The sequence below is a fragment of the Ostrea edulis genome, chromosome 5 (genome assembly GCF_947568905.1).
Source record: "Ostrea edulis chromosome 5, xbOstEdul1.1, whole genome shotgun sequence".
In the NCBI taxonomy this organism is placed as follows: Eukaryota; Metazoa; Mollusca; class Bivalvia; order Ostreida; family Ostreidae; genus Ostrea; species Ostrea edulis.
Genome location: NC_079168.1, coordinates 11,966,255 through 11,986,908, shown reverse-complemented (window position 1 = coordinate 11,986,908; position 20,654 = coordinate 11,966,255). Strand labels below are relative to the sequence as shown.

Sequence of the window (20,654 nt, the reverse complement as noted above, 5' to 3'; positions counted from 1 at the left end):
CTAATGCATAGTTGGGATAGGCAAAAAGAAATGATTTTTTGAATATGTCTCCCATAGTGCTGTAAAACGGAAGATGAACAATCTATGAAACTATTTGTATATGGTTGAACAGAAATCACCAATTAATTTTTTCAGATGCAGTTTTATATCTGATGAAAATGAATATGACAACAAAAGTTTTCTTTCTAATTTTTGACTAAGTATATAGAAGAAAAACGATCAATCTATTCATACTGTCAAAGGTAAAGTACATCTTCCCCTAAAAAAGTCTTTTTGTGTTGCTATTTTTTATGTAACCTTTTTGACTTTAACAAGGAATGTGCATAGTATTCATCAGTGTCGATGGTTTATGAGTTTTAAGTGCACGTAAACATTTAAAACTATATCTAAAGAAATTAATTTATGAGCAAACGCCTTGAAGCTATAAAAAGCGCTATTTTGGACAGCAAGCAGTTTGACAATAAGGTTAGTAATGGAAATGAACTAAAAATTTAGAGGATATTGATTCTGGGGAATCTAGGTGGAATCCGAGATGGCCACAGCCCCTTGTTTATTCTGACCATTAGTGTCGGGCCCTAACTCGACCACTAGTAAATTTTGCAGAGTAACCAGGTATTCTGGAGAAATATTGCAGGTGTACGCACATTTAATTTATCAGACGGGGTTCATATCGGACGGGCTTCTCACTACAACCTCTTTCATTTGTTTATATTCTCTCAGATTCGGTGCGATATTGGGGTAAAAAAGGGGGAAATCTCAAGATGCGGGGGTATCTAGGGGGTCGTTTTGTCTTTAAGCATGCTGATCATCAACCCATGATTCTTTCGAAATTTCTGGCGTCTTTCATCAAAATAAAAAAGGTTGTACTGCGGTTAGGGGTAGGTATGGTTTATGTAGAATTTAAAATATTTAGATCATTTTCAAACATGCAATACCCCTCCATCAATACCGGGTTCTAATATCATCGGTGTCAAAGTTCACTTGATACACTTGCTATGTTCACGGACCCATCCTATTATATTACCGGCTTCTGATATTGTTATGACATTCTCCTGTGAAGTTACAAAAGAGAGATGTCATATTCATACAATTTTTGGAGAGCTGATCTTTGCTTTCGCAATTCGTTACGAATAATGAAATAAAATTGTGCACGTTTCAGTCCTTCCGTGCACGTACAAAGCTATGTTAATTACCATAATCTGTAAATCTGCATTTAACACGATGAAAGTACACCAATCGACAGCGTCTTTTATTCTCTCGAAAATAACACTATTGACATATTAGACATGCCAAAATTTCATGTTAGATAATAGAAATGAGTTTTTCCAAATAAAAGGTTTGCAAGGTATAATCATTATTTAAAGAGTATAATGAGTGCTGAATAGGGTCTGTAAAATGTCTCTGGAGGAGGAGACCCCAGTGCGTGAGTGATTTCCCCTTGACGTCAATACTCAAACTAAAAACTTAAACAACACAGGAAATTGGACCATAAGGTTTGGTATATACAAACTATATATCCCCAGTTTTGATTATTGAGGACCAGGTGTTCAGTTAGCTCCAAACAACGGCGATTTACGATACCATTGTCGTGCATTGAAGCAAGGACTAAAATTGTGAACATTCTTTTACCTGTGATAAGTTATATACAGTTGAAACGCAGCAAACCATAACAAATCATGTTATTTACCGAGCTGTATATGCATCTGGGTCATCGTGTTCCATTCTTCTCCCGATCAGCTATCTTTTAACAATGATCTTTGGATATTCTTCATTCAATTTTATCTCCACATAACAGGTGGCGATATTGAAACGCTAAACCACTTCGTCATTGCAGTGAATTGGATATGCTGTAAATGCTGACGAGATTGCAAGACGTGCAAAACCCCCCCCCCCCCAAAAAAAAACCCCAAACCCCCCCCCAAAAAAAACAAAAAACAACAACAACAAACCAACAACATAATAGTAAAAAAAATTATATATACCCCCCCCCCCCCACAACCCTGTATATCCTATCTGTGCAGCGAGAGTTAGGATATCTTGATAAAACTGATACTGAACTTGATCCTCAAACTTGATGTTAGCATAACAATTTTTTATGATGCAGTATGTATTGAGTTTCTCAATGTAAACATCTGTTTCGTTGTACATTACAACAGCTAGAGCTCCGATTTCTAAATACCAGATGACTAGGATTGTCCAATTTCAACGCCTTGAGAGTCGTTGTAAGCTTCAAATTTATGTTATTTTTGTAATCACTGGTCCTCATACATAAAAAGACTTCATCATGAATTAGAATTTTAGGCCCGTGGCTTTGATGGAAAGGAATGAGTAACCAAAGTTGACCGAAAGGCAACAAAGACGGAAAACGCTGTTAATAACACTAATGTTCCTGATGGAAACTTCTCATTTCTATTGTGTCCGTAAATTGAGTTCTTGCTACGCTCTCGTCCACCCAGGAGATGACCTTCGTCTTGTCAATAACATTTCATTGTACATTTTGGGATTAAACCGATCTCAGTCAGTCAAGATAAGAATTTCAATAAAGACGACATTTCTGAATGTGTATCTGTCTCACAGAGTGTTTAATTCTATGGCAATTTTCAATAGCACATTGGAACTAAATTACATACCAAAGCGGTTACGAATTCCATGATTCACTTTGCTTTTCTCTTGGTACAAGTTTTCGTATAATTGAGAATTCTCAGTTCCAAAATTATTGGGGGGGGGGGGGGGGGGGATTCTTGTAACGATGTATATACTATTAATTCCTAACTCTAACTTCAACCGGAGCAATCAACTTCCTTTGACTAACAATGGCGGATCTAGAGGGGGTATGAGGTTGCAACCTTACAATTTGGTTGTATATTTTAACAAAAATTGTCATGTTTTGCCATATTGGGGTCGTCAACCAACCAACTCCCCTTAATGGGGAGGGAGGGGGGGGGGGCGGGGGCGGAAAAAGTACAAATTTGGGTCGCACCCCCTGAAAATTTTCTAGATCCGCCACTGACAAAGTATTGTATGGTATATACATGTATAAGCCCACAACAACAATTTGCTTCCTAGAAGCACAATTTCTTCCTTCTCAGTCAAACACGTTTAAATTTGACTGTTGATCAATATTGCATCATATGTGAAGTTAATGAAATGGATTATAGAATTAGCATACAATTGCTGATTTAGATCGTGTTGCCCTAGGATATGTACATGACTACCCTTACCAATAAAACACGTGTATCCACGACATAAAACACGTGTAGTTATTGTCATAAATCATCAACTGGTACCGATATTTATTAGATTTTGGATCTTGAAAAGGAATTTATGATTTTTCTGTAAATTAAAGTGAGGAATGAAATGCATATTGCAGACCCTTGAACACTAAACTTTAACACGACATACACAGTGAACTTGGATCCAAAGAAGGTCTATTTACAATGTCGGTGAAAGAGCTGATGTTTTGCAAAAGTAAAGGGAATCTGCCAACACCTTGTTTTACAGAAAGAAAGTTGAAGTAGATATTTTCATCGTCACGCCGGCGACAGATCTCCCGTTCTGTAAACCAGCGAGAATCGACACTTAGAAACAAGATCGGCCTCAACAAGAGAAAAACTTTCGTTAATTATCGAACGTACGGACTGTTTTTTCATGAAAACCTCCGTGAATGTCAACACTTAAAGCGAAATTCTATATGTTTAAGTTTTCTAAGCAAACTTTTTGACACTGTATAAGTCTTGGCAAATAACGGATGTATTCAGCGGCCTGAGAGAGCCCAAGTCTAGGTCCAAGATTTACTTTAGAAAGCTAATATTGATCAGTAAAGGAAATGCATTCATGTATGCTTTGTGGGACGATTACGTCATAAGTTTTTACACAGTAGTGGTAAAATATGTTGGTGTAGAATTGTACAAGACCTCAAAGTCAAAGGCCTTAACAATTAGCCATATTAATCATAAGATTAACAAACAATTCATGTCATTGTTAAATATGCACATTACATAATATTTCATTGTAGAAATCGTCCAAATTATGATGAGCTCCGTTTTCCGGTATTTATACGAAAATTCATTTTCTAAGGTTCTCAGCGACAAGGCATGTTTTCACTTTTCGTACTAAGTTTTATAATATTTGTCGGTAATGAAATCTGTTTGGACTTCAAATCTGTCAAATACGTACATCAAACAAGGGTCTATTGAGTGTTTACACTTTAGTTAAGGGTATAACATTGGTAGGGAGAAGTACCTTGGTACCAACATTTCCTCAACACCTGCAAGTCACACAATGTACACACTCCATTTAATCCTAAAGGTAATTTTAAAATTGATAGTTGTAGTCCTGTTATTACGAGGGCCGCTCTTGGTAAATATATCTTATTCCGCGAGGCGATTTTCAACTAATGACAAACAAAAAAAAAAAAAAAAAAAAAAAAAAAAAAAAAAAAACAACAACCCAGGAAAAGGTTATTGACCCTGAGGTAATCGAGAGAAAGTACACGGAAAGGAGGGAGGAGGACATTGCATGGGTCTTGTTGGATAATAGGAAAAAAAAGTTTAAAGAGTAACGTTATTTGACATTTTATTTGTGAATAATTGATGGGTCCAGACGATTCAGTTTTAAATACAATAGGGATCATTTTTTAGATAATGGAAAAAGCAATTGTAAAACCCACACCCATTAGGGACAACGAAAGATACCAATCAAAATGTAATAGCGTGGACTAAATTGAAATAAAGGTCTCTGATCAGATTCCATTTAGATATGCATTTGTTTATACATGCTTTTCCCGGTCCTGAACAAGAAATTGGAAACAAGCAGTGTTAATCGAGTGAGTGGTTTGGCTATGCTTTCATACACTTTTAAGCAGTGAACTGCAAAATTAATCAGTTTTTAACCCCAGTAATTTGAAAATAATTACGAAACATTGGCAATTAAAAAAAACAAACCAAAATAACTTAACCGAAAAAAGGGGAAAAACTAATATAAAGAAAGGAAAAAAAGACAACCCTAGAATGTTAGTTTTGACTGCTAGACGGTCTCCGCAGGTCACGTGATAGACCCCCCCTTACACTTTCCAACAGTCTGTTTAACCATGGCGACTTACTGACCGCTGTAATCGCTTGTCCGTAAAACAATAAACATTGACTGTGAACGGAAGCGACGACAGGTATTAGTGACTGTCAATTACGTGTGGAGTGACACTGACACCTTTCGGACATTTTTTGATATCGATATGCTACAGACGACAAGTTTTTACCGCCTTTTGGGTGTATTTTGTACACATTAACTCGTACACATGGCAGGAAAATGTTGTTCACGCGTCATTTTCTCTTGGTGTTAATTTTTATGGCAAAATGATAAATTACGTATTTTGTCACATGGTCTTTTAGAATTCACCCTTGCTGCAAAAATATATTTTCCGCTAGTAAAATTTTGCTATTAAAATACAGACTACTAGTACTAATACTAGTAAAAAAAAAAAGCCCCACCAACATCAGAGACATATCTCTCCCAAATGTTTACACAGATTGTTAAAAACAACGTTGTTCGTATTGCATTACATTTTCTTCGTGTAATTTTACCACCCTCAAACGATTGTCGACAGTTGTCCACTAATTAGAAGTAAAAATTGGAAGTGCAATAAAGAATGTTATTTTCTTTTTAGTTGATTCTGCGATATCAAAAATAGAATTTCAAAAATACCCAATTTGTATGTTGATATACCATAGATATAATTTTGTTCAAAAGTACAATGGAAAAAAAAATTCAAAGGGACAAAATGGAGGAAAAACTCTTCGTACAAGCCCGGGACGAGCTCAAGATGTCGACCCACTTCATATACAGAACGTAACCACTTCTAAGGCCGTTGAACAACTTTTCCCATTCAGACTGCTGTATGAGTTCAATCGTTGTTCACCCCTCAAGTACTTCGTCACACGATTCGGTGGACGGCTATCTCAATTAAAAGTTTGTAATATTAAGGGAAAAATCTTCCTCTCAAGTGCGTCTACTAACACCCTTCTATTGTGAGAAGAAGCCTGCTATTCAAGAGAGCTCTATTGTGTTAACACCTGTAGGGTAGACTTTATAAGTTGCCATTTTAAGGATTTTTTCTTCTCTCTTTTGCTGTACGTAAAATCGGATATAGGCAAGACTTCTTTACAAAACATCCCATCTTAAAAAAAATTCGCCAGCTCAACAAATGACGAAGGGATTTTAATAAACCGTAATCAGCTATTAACGTTTTAATCAACGGATCTAAGAGATAAATTTTCACGACCATACCAGAAATTATTTAAATTTATGTACACAACTACATATCTATATCGGGGAAAACATCTTGCTTATTTTCCAATGTTTTGCGTTTAAACTATTAAAACTCTCCGATTAATTTTGAGTTACATGGTTTTAAAGTAGATATCTATGAGGGACCATACTTGCTTACAACTAGTTGTCTGAAGGCTGACATGTAATCATGTTAGCACCAAATAAAATCCACGCCAACTTCTTCTTATTTCTAAATGTTTACACCTGTAAATGTGAAAACTAGAAAACGATTAGTCTATTTGTGATAATACCCAAATGACTTCTGATAACATTGCATAAAATATTCTCACTCGTTTCTTTGTTCAGTGTCTTTGATGATTCCGATTTTTTTGTGTACCTTGATGGCCGACAAAAAGCCAACAAGATGTTATTTCTTAGGTAAGCATCTGCTACTAAGTTCTCATTCTTATTAGAGCTTTAGGTATGATATTGAGGCGGTAAGGGAAACCCGTGGCAGTTTTCAACTGTCACTTCGCTTCAGGAAAATAATCTTTACTAGCCCCATTTCCCTTGTATATATGTGTAAATTTCTTATCTCCGACACCAGGGTCGATCGATTTTAATCATAATCTGTATTACGTAACACCATCACTAAGAGGCAGACGCTTTGAGTCGAGAAACTCTCAAAACTTCTTAAAAATCCTCTAACAAGTCTTCAACAGGTGTCGCGAGATGAAAAGGCAGAAAATCGGATAAAACTGGGCTCTGGACACATGTATTGTGAAGAAAAACATTAATTAATTCTCTCCAGGTGTGAAACAGGTGCGAATTTTGGCACAACTCTAAAGTAAATCCTTATTTGATGATAGCAGGCGATTTGTTTGCGTTTTGGAAGCCGAGATATTACCGGGCCTCTCAATCCAAGTTTGTTTGACAGAAAATAGATTATTCGCAGTTTCAGTGGGTTTTATTGCCTTGAATCATGGTTTTTTGATAAGCGACACAAGCATTTGTACTGTGGAAACGGCATGTCTCTACCCTGCCTTAGTAATGAAAATCAATAGTGTACCCCAAACCCCACACATTGTTCTGTTCTTTTTCCTCACCTTGCGTCAGTTTCATACTTCACTTTAATCCAATTTCAGGATTTTCCGCATACGGAAAGGACCCCTCCAAAGGCAACCTTACCTTGCTGAACATGTCAGAGAGAGAGAGAGAGAGAGAGAGAGAGAGAGAGAGAGATTGGATGGATTCTTTATTGACTTAGTAACATATGAATTTTCGACAGAATTGGTAGGATTATATCTTATTGATCAAAACCAGTGTGGGCAATATAAAAGTAAACTTATTATGAATACTGAAAAAATATGACAAGCACTTGAGTGACATTTTAGCGTGAGATTAAAGTAAGGTTTTCTTTGAAAGTTATGGGACGAAGGATTTACCTCCAGCAGCAAATCCTAAGCTTAGGGGTATTTTAGAACACAAAAGACGTTAACTGACCAATATTGAAAATAATTGATACAGTTTCCCAGAAGGTGATCAGTAAAGGTGCACCATGATGTGTACAATAACAGCATCAGTAGGCTACCCCCCCCCCCCCCCCCCCCAAGAAGGTACTATTCATCAGCCCTAAAAACAGATCAATAAACTTTAGACTATGAGTATTATACGATTGAATAATTTGGACTCGGTGAATATTGTACTTCTCGGTAGTTGAATTATCGCAAGTGACCTTTCCACTAAATACAAAATCCTATATATGCTCAGAGGAAAAAATATTGTCACAAATGTAAAGAATTTTCAATTATCTAGTTTGTTTTAATTAGTGGGGTATATAAACAAAAGATATACGATGAAAAATTCTCGAGTGGGACGTTAAACAATATACAATCAATCCAGCCATTCCATGTTTTATTGTTTCTATATTTAGACCTATGTTTAGCACTTAACGGCTCTAGCAGTGAGGATTTTTTAAACGTGCCAACGCCTGTCACGGCAGTGGACCTCCGTTTTTTAAGGTCATATCCCAAAGACCCGTGATTCTCACTTCTAAATTCCGAGCGTTTGGCGAATATCAGTGGTGAGTTATAGTACTAAACCGCTTAATTAAATATCAGTGGTGAGTTATAGTACTAAACCGCTTAATTAAATATCAGTGGTGAGTTATAGTACTAAACCGCTTAATTAAATATCAGTGGTTGATTGTTTGATCTACGTCCCGTCGAGAATTTTTCACTCATATTGAGACGTCACCAGCTGTATGTGAAGCACCACAAATTTAGACCTATGCTTTGCGCTCAGGGCCGTAGCAGCGAGGATGTGGCTAAACAGTTCTTGGTGTACAGATGAACTACGCTGTGGCTAAACAGTTCTTGGTGTACAGATGAACTACGCTGTGGCTAAACAGTTCTTGGTGTACGGATGAACTACATACAGCAAACATGAGCACATGACTCATCTTCGCTAAGGGTGACGCCCCACGGTATTGTCAGAGAAGCAACTAGAAGCTTCACCCTTGGCTAACGAAGATGTCACAAAATAGACTCACGCGAAAATCAGAACGTGAAGTTGATAGCCCAATCTTCTAAAAAGCATGAAACAGCGCAGTATTTCTTGTCTGGTGCAAAAAGACTATTTCTCAACCAAGATTGAGGAAAACAAGTCATTTTTCAAAGCAACTAAACAGCATCACTAATATCTTATGGACAAATCTTAGATCATCTATTACCTCATTTTACTTCATAGTGAACAGATCATTTATGAATGTTATTTTCATCTTTCTTTAAACAAGCGATAGCTCGTTCATTAAGCAGGAATCACAATTGGAACCAAATTTATTACGGAACTATGAATCTGTCTCGAATCTTTCTTTCCAAAATAAAGGAGAAAGTGGTAGTTGGTGGTATAGGTCATCATGTACATTCATTTCACCTGAATGATGTAGCCCTATCTGCATCTTCTATGTCACTAAACAAAGACAAGACTTCTATGGGTACATCACGAGAGCGTTCGACAGAAATCCCTGTGTTGTGTTAGTGCTGATGGACCTTTCAGTTGCTTTAGACGTTATAGACCATCATATTCTCACGAGGCGACTTTTCTCGGTATCACTGGTGCAATACTTGCATTGATCGCAGAAAAAGGATGGTAATAGGATCTACAGAATGGAAGGAATTTTTGCTTCCTTGTGGAGTACCTCAAGGATCAGTTCTTGGCCCTTTACTATACGCAATATTTGCAAAGCCAATAGAGATTTGATACAGGGTTAACATTATGCATTATTGTTATGCTGACGATATACAGGCATACTAGTAATCCGATCTATCAGCACATGAAATGTTGTTGCATTGAGGCTTCAGAAGAGCTAAGTTGATATTAAATCGTGAATGAGGTCTAACTTGTTAAAGCTTAAGGAAGAAAAGATAGAATTTACAACGAAACATCATTCGACTGTTACATCATCATACCAACTTACTTTTGGAAATATCGTCATGACAAGTTCAGAATGTATCTTTGACATAAAACTTACTTCGAAGAGTCGTGTAAGATTACACCTTTTACCTGATCAATATACTGGGCTCACGGCGGGTGTTACTGGTTAACAGGGGATGCTTACTCCTCCTAGGCACCTAATCCTACCTTTGGTATGTTCAGGGATCCGTGTTTGCCCTACTCTTCATTTTATGAGATTAACCACTGTTCGTTATCTTCGTTCAATCTCCCGTGCTTATTACAGTTAACTGTTGAACATCGGACGTACTCGTTCAATGTTTGCAGAAATTACTTGCAGGATATTACTACGCAGTCTTGATGGAAAACTCAGTCAATTTAAACAAATCTAAGTAGGCCCCAGATGATTTAGAATTCGGTGATTTGGTTCGTTTTCCGTTCTAGGAAGTATGACCATGCATCACTATAGTGTCGGTGTCTTTATGCCGTATTGACTTCCGGTTGATTTCTCTGTCCAGTACAATATTCTTTTACAGGCACGCACGCACACACACATACGTGCATACATAATTACATTCATGAAAGGTGAAGATAACGAACAGTGATCAATCTCATAACTCCTATAAGCAATACAAAATAGATAGTTGGGCAAACACGGAGCCCTGGAGATACCAGAGGTGGGATCAGGTGCCTACATACAACTTAACACAAGCATCATAACGGTGTAGCAACTGAACCGACCTCTGCGTTCTAGTGATTCCTACACATTCACATTACACCACGTGCTCGCATAAAAAGCATTGGGGATTTGATTTCACTTTGCTGCAGTCACCCTGTTGAACGGTATGCCACTGGACATTGCTTTTACACAGCTAATTATGCCTAACGTTAACTTTTAATGTTAAATTCCATTAACGTAAACTGTTTAACGTTTAAAATATGTCAACGTTAGATTAACCTTATATTAACCTTATATATTTAATGTTAATTCAGCGTTAACATTTCATGTAGCATGTAAATCATGACAATATCACAAGATTATAAAATTAACATTGATTTAACGATAATGTGATAACGTTAAATTAACGTTAAACTGTATAATGAGAATGATTAAACAAAACATCAAAACTTTACATTTTTGGAAATCTTAAGTGTATATAAACTTTTATTCAATCATTATATTTTTTCTTCATTTTTCGTCTTTTGTTTTATTATAATACATGTGAAATAAGTTTTATATCACTTTATTAAGCGCATAGAGTAATTTCACGATTATATAAGGTGCTGTACAAATGTTTATATAATAATAATAATGATAACACAATCAATTACCTTGCTAAGTGCACTAGGATTTTTCATGTAATTTAACCCTTAACATATACAGTATACCCCGTTTAATTTAATGAATGGTTGGTGTGGTGTGAACCGATGTAATATGTTTACACCATCCTTACAACGTGCTCTGCTTCTCTACTTCACAAGATATATTATCATGTGTACTATGTGTCAAATCCTGGACTACTAGTTGGTACAGTGCATGCAAAATGTAACATTATTATATAAACAGAAGACACTAGCGTAATAAATGTTTAGCATTTCCAAGTACAGTTTCCAGTACATGAGGGACATGGAGTCACTGATTTATACATGCTTCTTTTTAAAGGTTAATGACCGAGGACTCGAGACTAGCTGTATTGGTCAAGACTATTTCTGGGTCTGGACTATTCTTTGACTATTTCTGGGACTGGACTATTCCTTGACTATTTCTGGGACTGGACTATTTTTTTGGTCTGGACTATTCCTTGATTATTCCTTGGTCTGGACTATTCCTTGACTATTTCTGGGTCTGGACTATTCCTTGACTATTTCTGGGTCTGGACTATTCCTTGACTATTTCTGGGTCTGGACTATTCCTTGACTATTTCTGGGACTGGATTATTCTTTGACTATTTCTGGGACTGGACTATTCCTTGGTCTGGACTATTCCTTGACTATTTCTGGGACTGGACTATTCCTTGACTATTTCTGGGACTGGACTATTCTTTGACTATTTCTGGGACTGGACTATTCCTTGGTCTGGACTATTCCTTGACTATTTCTGGGACTGGACTATTCTTTGACTATTTCTGGGACTGGACTATTCTTTGACTATTTCTGGGATTGGACTATTCCTTGACTATTTCTGGGACTGGACTATTCCTTGATTATTTCTGGGACTGGACTATTCCTTGACTATTTCTGGGACTGGACTATTCCTTGACTATTTCTGGGACTGGACTATTCCTTGACTATTTCTGGGACTGGACTATTCCTTGACTATTTCTTGGTCTTGACTATTCCTTGGTCTGGACTATTCCTTGACTATTTCTGGGTCTAGACTAATCTTTGACTATTTATGGGATTGGACTATTCCTTGACTATTTCTGGGACTGGACTATTCCTTGGTCTGGACTATTCCTTGGTCTGGACTATTCCTTGGTCTGGAATATTCCTTGACTATTTCTGGGACTGGACTATTCCTTGACTATTTCTGGGACTGGACTATTCTTTGACTATTTCTGGGTCTGGACTATTTCTGGGTCTGGACTAATCTTTGACTATTTCTGGGTCTGGACTATTCCTTGACTATTTCTGGGACTGGACTATTCTTTGACTATTTCTGGGACTGGACCATTCCTTGACTATTTCTGGGTCTGGACTATTCCTTGGTCTGGATTTTTTCTTGGTCTAAATTGTTCATTGGTCTGAGCTGATCATTAGTTTGGACTTGAATACTAGTAGTTTGGAGTACATACTCTTGGGAAACCTACAACAGAACCACAAGGAAAGTTCCTAGAGGCCTCTGACATGCACAAACTAATGACATCGTAAACATAGGCTACATATTGATTATTGAAATATTTTAAGAGCTCTGGCTATTACTGGTTCTCCGTAACTACTAATGAATTTGTCAAAGAAACTTATTTTATTGCCATAGAATACTGCGTTGTATACGTTATTATTAGACAGAAACAATTTTATTCTGATCATATGGAATAGACCAGCGTTCTCTACCTTTATTAGATCTTATAGGCAGTGCCACCCCCCCCCCCCCCCCCCCTCCTTCCTCGGTATTGTTCAGTTCGTCCGTCCGAAGATAGCTTGTCCAGGTTACACGTTACCCCATTTTCCTACTTGATCCATATATTCATCATAAAACCTATGATTTACTTTACTATTCCTTGGTTTGGACCGTTCCCTGATTTGAACTTAAAATAAGAGATCGTGTATTTTTAGTATAGTACTGGTCACTGCGGATTAGTGGTTAGAGCACTCGGGGTCGTGGGTTCGAACCCTGCTCGTGTCTTGGCCGCGCCCGATCTAAGACAGTAGGAAGTGAATGCTCTTACGTCAAACGTTCGGCATTTAGAAGTGAGGGCTGCAGGTCTTTCAAATGAGACCTTATGAACCGTGGGACTTCCTGTGTCGGGACAGATGTTGACGCGATAAAGAACCCTCGCTCCTACGGTCCTGAGTAGAATGACCCATAGGTCTAAATTAGTGGTATTTTTCCTATAGCTGGCAATGTCTTAAAATGAAAAGAAAATTCTCTAAGAAACACAATGAAACAAACAAAACGGTTATTTACAATTAACCTTTATACGCCCGCTATATTTACCATAGAACCCATTACATGATATTAATTTACCATAGAACCTATATAATTTACTACAAAACCCATACATTTACAATAAAATCCATCTAGTTACCATAAACCCATATAATTCACCGCGCAGTGACTTTGACCTCTAGTTCTAGGTCAAATCAAGCCTTTGTGCAATTCACCTTTGTCTCGGGAATATCATCTTTGTTAGCATCTTCCTCATAGATGTGGAGCCAGTAAAGCTTAAAAATCAACATCGAATCCTTTTAGAATTTTATTATTTATTTTTTGTTGTCAAGACCCGAGTCCTTTTCATATCTGGCCTTCAGTGGGTGTTGTTAAAAAAAAAAAAACCAAGTTCTTCTCCGCCCTCGGTACAGTCTCTCTTAATGCTCGTCAAAAAGTCGAAATATAGAATCGCATACATTTGATTTTTAAAAAAAAATGCAATTTGTATGTTTCACTGAAATCTGACTTGCAGACACTGCAGGAAGAGTAACAATTTGAAATGATTTTACAGTTTAAATGAAATATTTTTACGTATATTGATAGTTTTTGTTTGTTTGTTTACGAGTTACGTTTTGTAATTCAAACAATTTATCATCCTGTCCGAGACGTAGTGATATATTGTTTATATATTCTGATTTTGTCCACCACATTTCATTTTCCACAGACGGAACATTCATTTCGCGCTCGCAAATCCACATGTTTCCCGATAACATTTATCACTTTAATTCGTGGTCAAGAAAATCATTGACCACTGTAATTCAATTTTTTGGACTTTATCAAACTTTGAGTCGAGGGTACATTAACTCGTGACAAGGCTTTACTGCCCCCCCCCCCCCCTCCTCGTATTTAGTGCTCGCATAATGGATGAAAATCAAACCAAACATTGACCTTTCAAGGTCTTCAATATATGCAAATCCCGCCCTCATCCGAATTTCAACCAATTCACAATCGACAACCATCGATCATACGATCCCATGGAAATGACATGTTCTGAAATTTGTATAAAACAGTACATCTTCAAAGTTTGTATTATCAAAGTGATATATATTAAACCAGATAAGATAAAGTGATTGCGAGTTACTTTACTGCTGCTAAACATGACACCTCTTCTATGTCCTAATGACACTGGATAAACGAGATGAAATGAAATACTAGACTCAAAGAAAAGATAAAAAGCTTGATAGAACTCTGGAGATTACCGGGTTGGGACAAGACAGAAATAATATCATACAGCATAAACTATTGATCCGATACTTGCGTCTTAAAGATGTCTGACATCTCACCCTTCTTCAAAGTAGGTTTTCTACAACACATGGTAGCCCGGGAAACACGTCATATTATGCAATACAAAACCATGTGTCAAACCACTGAGTATCAATTCTACAGATAATTGACAAAAATATTCCTGAGAAGAATTTTTATGGTGTCCCCTTCACTTACGAGAAACAAAATGACGAGCTTGGTATTTTCATTCCGATATGCGTGGGACGGTTATAAATGCCGAAAAAAAACGCGCTTGTTTTGCGCACAAACACCTTTCAAAATGTACACTTTTAATTTGCAATTAAAATTATTCCGATGTAAAGAAAAAGAAATCGGTTGACGAGCGGCTTACGAAATGTTGTGACGTCTTCATAAGAATATGTCCGAATCACATCTACGTCCTACTCACAGGCACTTGACGTTTTAAATTTATTTAATAAAAGAATAGTCTTCCTGTAAACAAATCATTCTGAAAAGTTTGCGTACGGAAAGACAATTTTTTTTATCATATATATTTAGAACGTCAAATGCCTGTGGTTGTACATGCGATCTGGGAGTCCAAGTTCCATGCAAAACTTGACAAAAGTTTAAGAACGCCTTTGTTTAACTTCCTTTAAACACAACATTTACATAAAACCAAATCATCTCACTATAAAACCATATTCCAGGCTTGTTGCTGACATTCATTGTTAACTTTACCGAGACATTTTCATAAACAGATTCTAGAATATGGGAATTCGACTCGAGAGTCTTCATTCAAGACTAACGCGTATGGCGTCACATGGACCACAAAATTCGACATATATAGATGTCACGTGATACAACTTCCTCCCTGACAGCATCAAATCCTACAACTACATGACAAGATCACTGACGTCAGTGCCTGGTGATGTTGAATCCTCATTAGACGTTAACTATTTCATTCATCTTGTAGACATTAAATGTTGGTGTACTTACTACACCACCTCAGCTGAAGAATTCTTACCACAGTGTCACGTTTGTACATCCCATTCATACACGGCGCTTTTTAAAATCAACAGCACAAAATGTTGAACTTCTGTCCAGGGCTTGATTATATTGTAAGGGTACAAGCATTTTTTGGGTGTGATGCAGATTAATTGATACAAGCATCATGCACTTCTTTGCAGCAGTGTTACGGTAAGAATCTACATAAATCGTGCTCGTTTGTTTAATAAACCTTTCAAAATTTCTCTTTTCTGATTTTTGCACAATTTAGTCTGGGTTCTATTGATTTTCTGTATTAGATATATACAAGTTTAAGACGCTGAATAGGGAAATTTCAAAATTTCGGATTCTAGCACGAATGCTTGTAAACTCAGGCCGAATTCGATCATCAACTATAGTAACTAAAGTTGAACCAAAGTAAGTTTGACCATAGTAGTTTATAGTCAACTTCCGAAACTTCATTGCGCATGCCTAGCTTGCTTCCGGACCTTCAGTGCGCATGTCTGGTTACTAAAGTTCAACTACTCTGCAAGCATAAGTTGCTGTGTGGTAGACCAGACATGCGCAGTGAAACCCTTTCCGGTTTCGACCAAATGCAGTTCGATCATGCTTTGATTCAAGTCTAGTAACTATAGATGATGATCGAACTAGGCCTCTATCTAGACTCCGTTACCTTTTCGAGTCACCCGTGCGTACACGATTTGTTACATTTCTTTTTACCTATCAACGTTGTAGGTATGAATCCTTGCATAAAGAAATGTGAAAGTATTATTCCGTTTCTTCTTGATGAAACGACAGGAGCATGTCAGCCACCTTTCAGTGACCATTTCCTCACCTTACACTGGCCATATGGTTCCGATATATTTTCAACTGCGATCACACCGGTCGCGGTAGTTCAGTGGTAGAGCGTTCGCTTCGTAATAAGGAGGTCAAGAGTTCGAACCCCGCTCGTGCCATGGCCGCTTCAAACCTAATCGGTAAACATAGGTAGTGATTGCTCCTTCGCCACGAGTCTTTCGGATATGACCTTAAAAACGGAGGTCACGTGTCGCGGCAGGCGTTGGCACGTTAAAGAACCTTCACTGCTATTGTCCTGAGCGCTAAGCATAGGTCTTGTACTTCACCAATTGGTGACGTCTCAATATGAGTGAAAAATTCTCGACGGGATGTTTAAGGGGGGGACCCCAATCTATTACGATCGCCTTGTTTGGAGGAAATTTACTGAAGACCTATCCGAATTGATATTATGTAAACGACTGCCATGAGTTTGAAAAATGAGGACAAGCCAAGTGTCCGATTCGCTTACTCTCATGAGATGAGAGTAAGCGAATCGGACGTTTGGCTAGCGAAGATGGATTTCCTCCACTAAATTAAATTGTATCCAACATTAGTGTTTAGATGCTAGTATGACACCGTATATCACAAATTTTGTTATGAAAGCTTTTTATTTTTACAATTATTTTCATAATCGCAAATAATGTACTAAATATTAAGTTTAGCTTTTTTCCTTTCGAGAGTGGTAAAAGTTTACTACATTATGGAGGGTTCAGAATAAAATGCACAACACATTGTTAAATCGTTCTCTATTCTGTTTGGACCAAATGATTTAAACCAGTTTGGACGTCTGTACAAAATAGGAAACTTCAATTCTGCATTATCAAATTTCGTTTCTCATACATTATGAATATGAAGCCAAATGTACTTGTTACACGGGGCAATCTACTCCCATATTAACGTCAGCTTCGTAATCCTTTGAGTCATAATCTTGTTTTTTGTTTCATTTTTCATCATGATTATATATTTATGACAACTCTGCAACAATATGAGTCATTGCTAGTCAATAACCCGCATGGTAATATCTCATTTATATTCCGTGTTTCCTATCATGAAATATTTCATTCTTCTTTAATTTGTAGTTTGATATAGAACCCCAAAACTATTATCCCTTAAGGGTATATAACAATTTACACCATGTGACCGAACAATCTTATTAGCATTTCAGTAACTGAAAAGTCCTTCAACATCTTTGGTGGCTTTGGTAATTTCCGTAAGTATACCACCTACCCCTTGCGATTCCGTTCGTTCTGGTCCACCTATTTCCGTATACCGGGTAAAGTTGATTTGTTATAAATTTTGATTTGCAGTTTTAATCTTTAGGTTTGCATGTTTTGGATTCGCAGCATGTACTGTGGAACCAAGGAAATGTCTACAAAGGAATTTCGGTTATAATAAGTTTTTTCACACTTTCAACTGCAAAGGGGCTTGTCACTTCTGCTTATCAAAATTCAAATATTTTGTTCAAAAAAACTCTGAAGATCCTTTGAGTTTACGAAAATAATCACATCTCCATTGTTTATTTTTACTGTTTTCTCACATTCAATGGTTGTTTATTCAGATGTTTGAAAGTGGAGGCATTACGTATAAAATTTCAGCAAAAGAGGGAAAAACGAAAAGTGTTTTTCATCTCGCAAGAAAGTAATTAGACGGCGTATGTTGGGGTAGAAAAAGAACTAACAACCGAAACGTTTGAATTATGATTTTAGACAGTATTATGTGTTTGTTGCTAGGTTCAGGCTGTCGCTGTCGAGACTATTTAGTTCTGTATCACAAGTACGAGAGTACGTACCCCTTTTTCATCACCAATTACAACAGTGCTGACAGCTCGACTTATGGCTTATTATGTAACAGTGAGTCTGCGCCCCAGCTAGGCATCCGTTCCATATGTGCACATTGACATACATGTCTGACATTTCGGCGCGGAGGCGTCTGAAAACCAGGTCACAAAGTGCTATTGACTGCATAACATGCTTGTATATGATACATACTAGTTTTCAAACTTCATGGATACAAAATCTGTAAAATTCGAAAGCTGCCTTCATTCGAGCCTAAAAGATTGGAAGTACGGATAATTGAGCACCAGTATGTTCTGATTTTTAGAAAACACAATGACTGTGTTCTCATGGAAACAGAATGTTCATTAAAATTTCACAGACATTGGTCAATCCCTTAGTATTAAGTATTTTTGAACTGTAAGTTAACAATTGATAAAACATATTGCATTTCCCTTACTTGTACAACATTTAAAAGTAAAATTCTTAAGTGAATGCACCACATCTTGTTAAATACATAACATTATCATCAGAGTTGATCCGTCCTGATTTGCCGTACTCCGGTAGGGTGTGACATGTCAAATACTTCACCCCAATAGATTTATCTGCATAATTGTGCAACTATGATTAAACCCCATCTATGGATAATCTTAATTGCATATCAAACTGAGTTTGATAAATATTTGAACTGTGTTTTGAACTTTTATATGTTTGCTCGGAAGCCTTGTAGTTTGACACCCTTGAACAATGTGACAGCTTTCAACACGGGTAAATAAGACACGAATCGTATTATGTTTGAAGTGCACATGATAAATGTTCTATCCTGGTCTAAAAAGGTCCCCATCGTTGTCTGAAAGTTTTTATCTTTTGGCCTAAGCGACCCTCATTTACATAGTTTCCAGCTCTACCCCGCTGTGTGTGTCAGCGGCACAGTTCTACCCCGAAACACGATAAAGCACGGCCTAGCCAGAGATTGATAACTCTCCCAGCTGGTCACTCCAACAACCCTCGTCGAAATTCATCGGTTGTTACCAAAACCGCGATTCGTCGTTTCTGTGATATATGGAAAAAAAAACATGCACAAAATATAAGTAGTCTAATAAATTTAAATCGTAGTTTATAATCAATCTTATTAACTCGGACAATTATGAGGCGGAATGAGTGAAAGTGAAAATGGTTTGGACAACTTCTATCCTAAAAATGTCTACATATAATCGATCTCTGGGAAAATGAAAAAAAAAAGAAGAAGAAAAGAAAGATAAAACAAAAGGCCCATAAGGCATTAGTTGTACGCTGAGTATCCCACTTTGAGAAGCTTGACTCTGTATGAGAATAGTTGTATGTTGGTGGTGCAAAGAGTGTGCTTTCATACTAGGAATACTGGATATTGGATTTTTGATCAAAAGTGACCATCTCTATTTCAACTGTTTCTTAGTATTAAAGCTGTGGCCAGGACAAATATTCCTCTAGTAATGTTTTCAGTTTTGCATGCTTGGTGACCAAATGACCTGGATTCAGGATCATGCCATGTCACAATGTGTAGTACACGCAACATTTATACCAAGTATGAGCTTCGATTGTCTCTCCTTTTCAAAATTCTGACTTTGAGAATTAGGTTTTATTACGGTATGTCTATGCATTATCAAAAACATAATCCGGAACCAGTATTTATAGCTTTTGTTTACTAATGACCGTGACCTTGAGTTGAAGGTTATGACACATTGCATGCTCTTCTAATGTTGTCTCATTACAAAATCTAGGCCTGGACACAAAGTGGGATAGAGGGGCATATATGGAGAGATAATATGAAATACACACACCACATAAAGCTTGTCAGCTAGGCCTCCAGGAGTAAAGATGTGATGCATTTTCAGTCACGATTTACAGTTTTGGTAGACGCCTTCATGTTCAATATATCTAAGCAGCCAGTCTTCAATTAGATGTTCATGTGTAAAGAAAACTTCAAAGGATTTTCACCGTATAGCCTCTATAGCTCACCCCTGGGTCTGAATCTCTCGGTCAGGGGGTAATAATGTAAATAGGCACCCATTTTGTCTGATAAATGTTAAGGGGTACAAATGATTCTCAAAAGATATAAGATGTATTTACCTTCACCCTCATATCCAAACACATGACCCAGAGGTCAAGAGTTTAATAATTCTGGTAGAGGTCGCCGTTCTCATGCTGGCCCCTCAGTTGGTCTGCTAGATGTTTAGTTGTAAAAAAGAAAGTTTTCAATATCTGCTTATCTAGCCCCACCCTAGTGCCTGAATCCATGACTCTTGGCCATGGGTTTCACAATTTTGGTCAATGTTTCCATGTTCAGTTTGTTCAGAATTGGATAAGATTTTGTTGAGATGGCATTTAAAGTTAATAGCTTCACTCAAAGGCTCCAGAGACAATGAAAATAATATTTTTGGTTACTTTTTCACCGATAGATGCTCTAA

General features: G+C 37.1%; 1 long non-coding RNA gene across 1 annotated transcript; it reads right to left on the bottom strand.

The window, feature by feature from the left end:
- Positions 1–10,864: 10,864 nt before the first annotated feature.
- On the bottom strand, positions 10,865–19,996 carry LOC130055136 (uncharacterized). The gene is made up of 2 exons (XR_008803395.1): positions 14,258–19,996; positions 10,865–12,523 (listed from the first exon to the last, which is right to left on the bottom strand). It is a non-coding gene; the product is annotated as an uncharacterized LOC130055136 (long non-coding RNA).
- Positions 19,997–20,654: the final 658 nt, after the last annotated feature.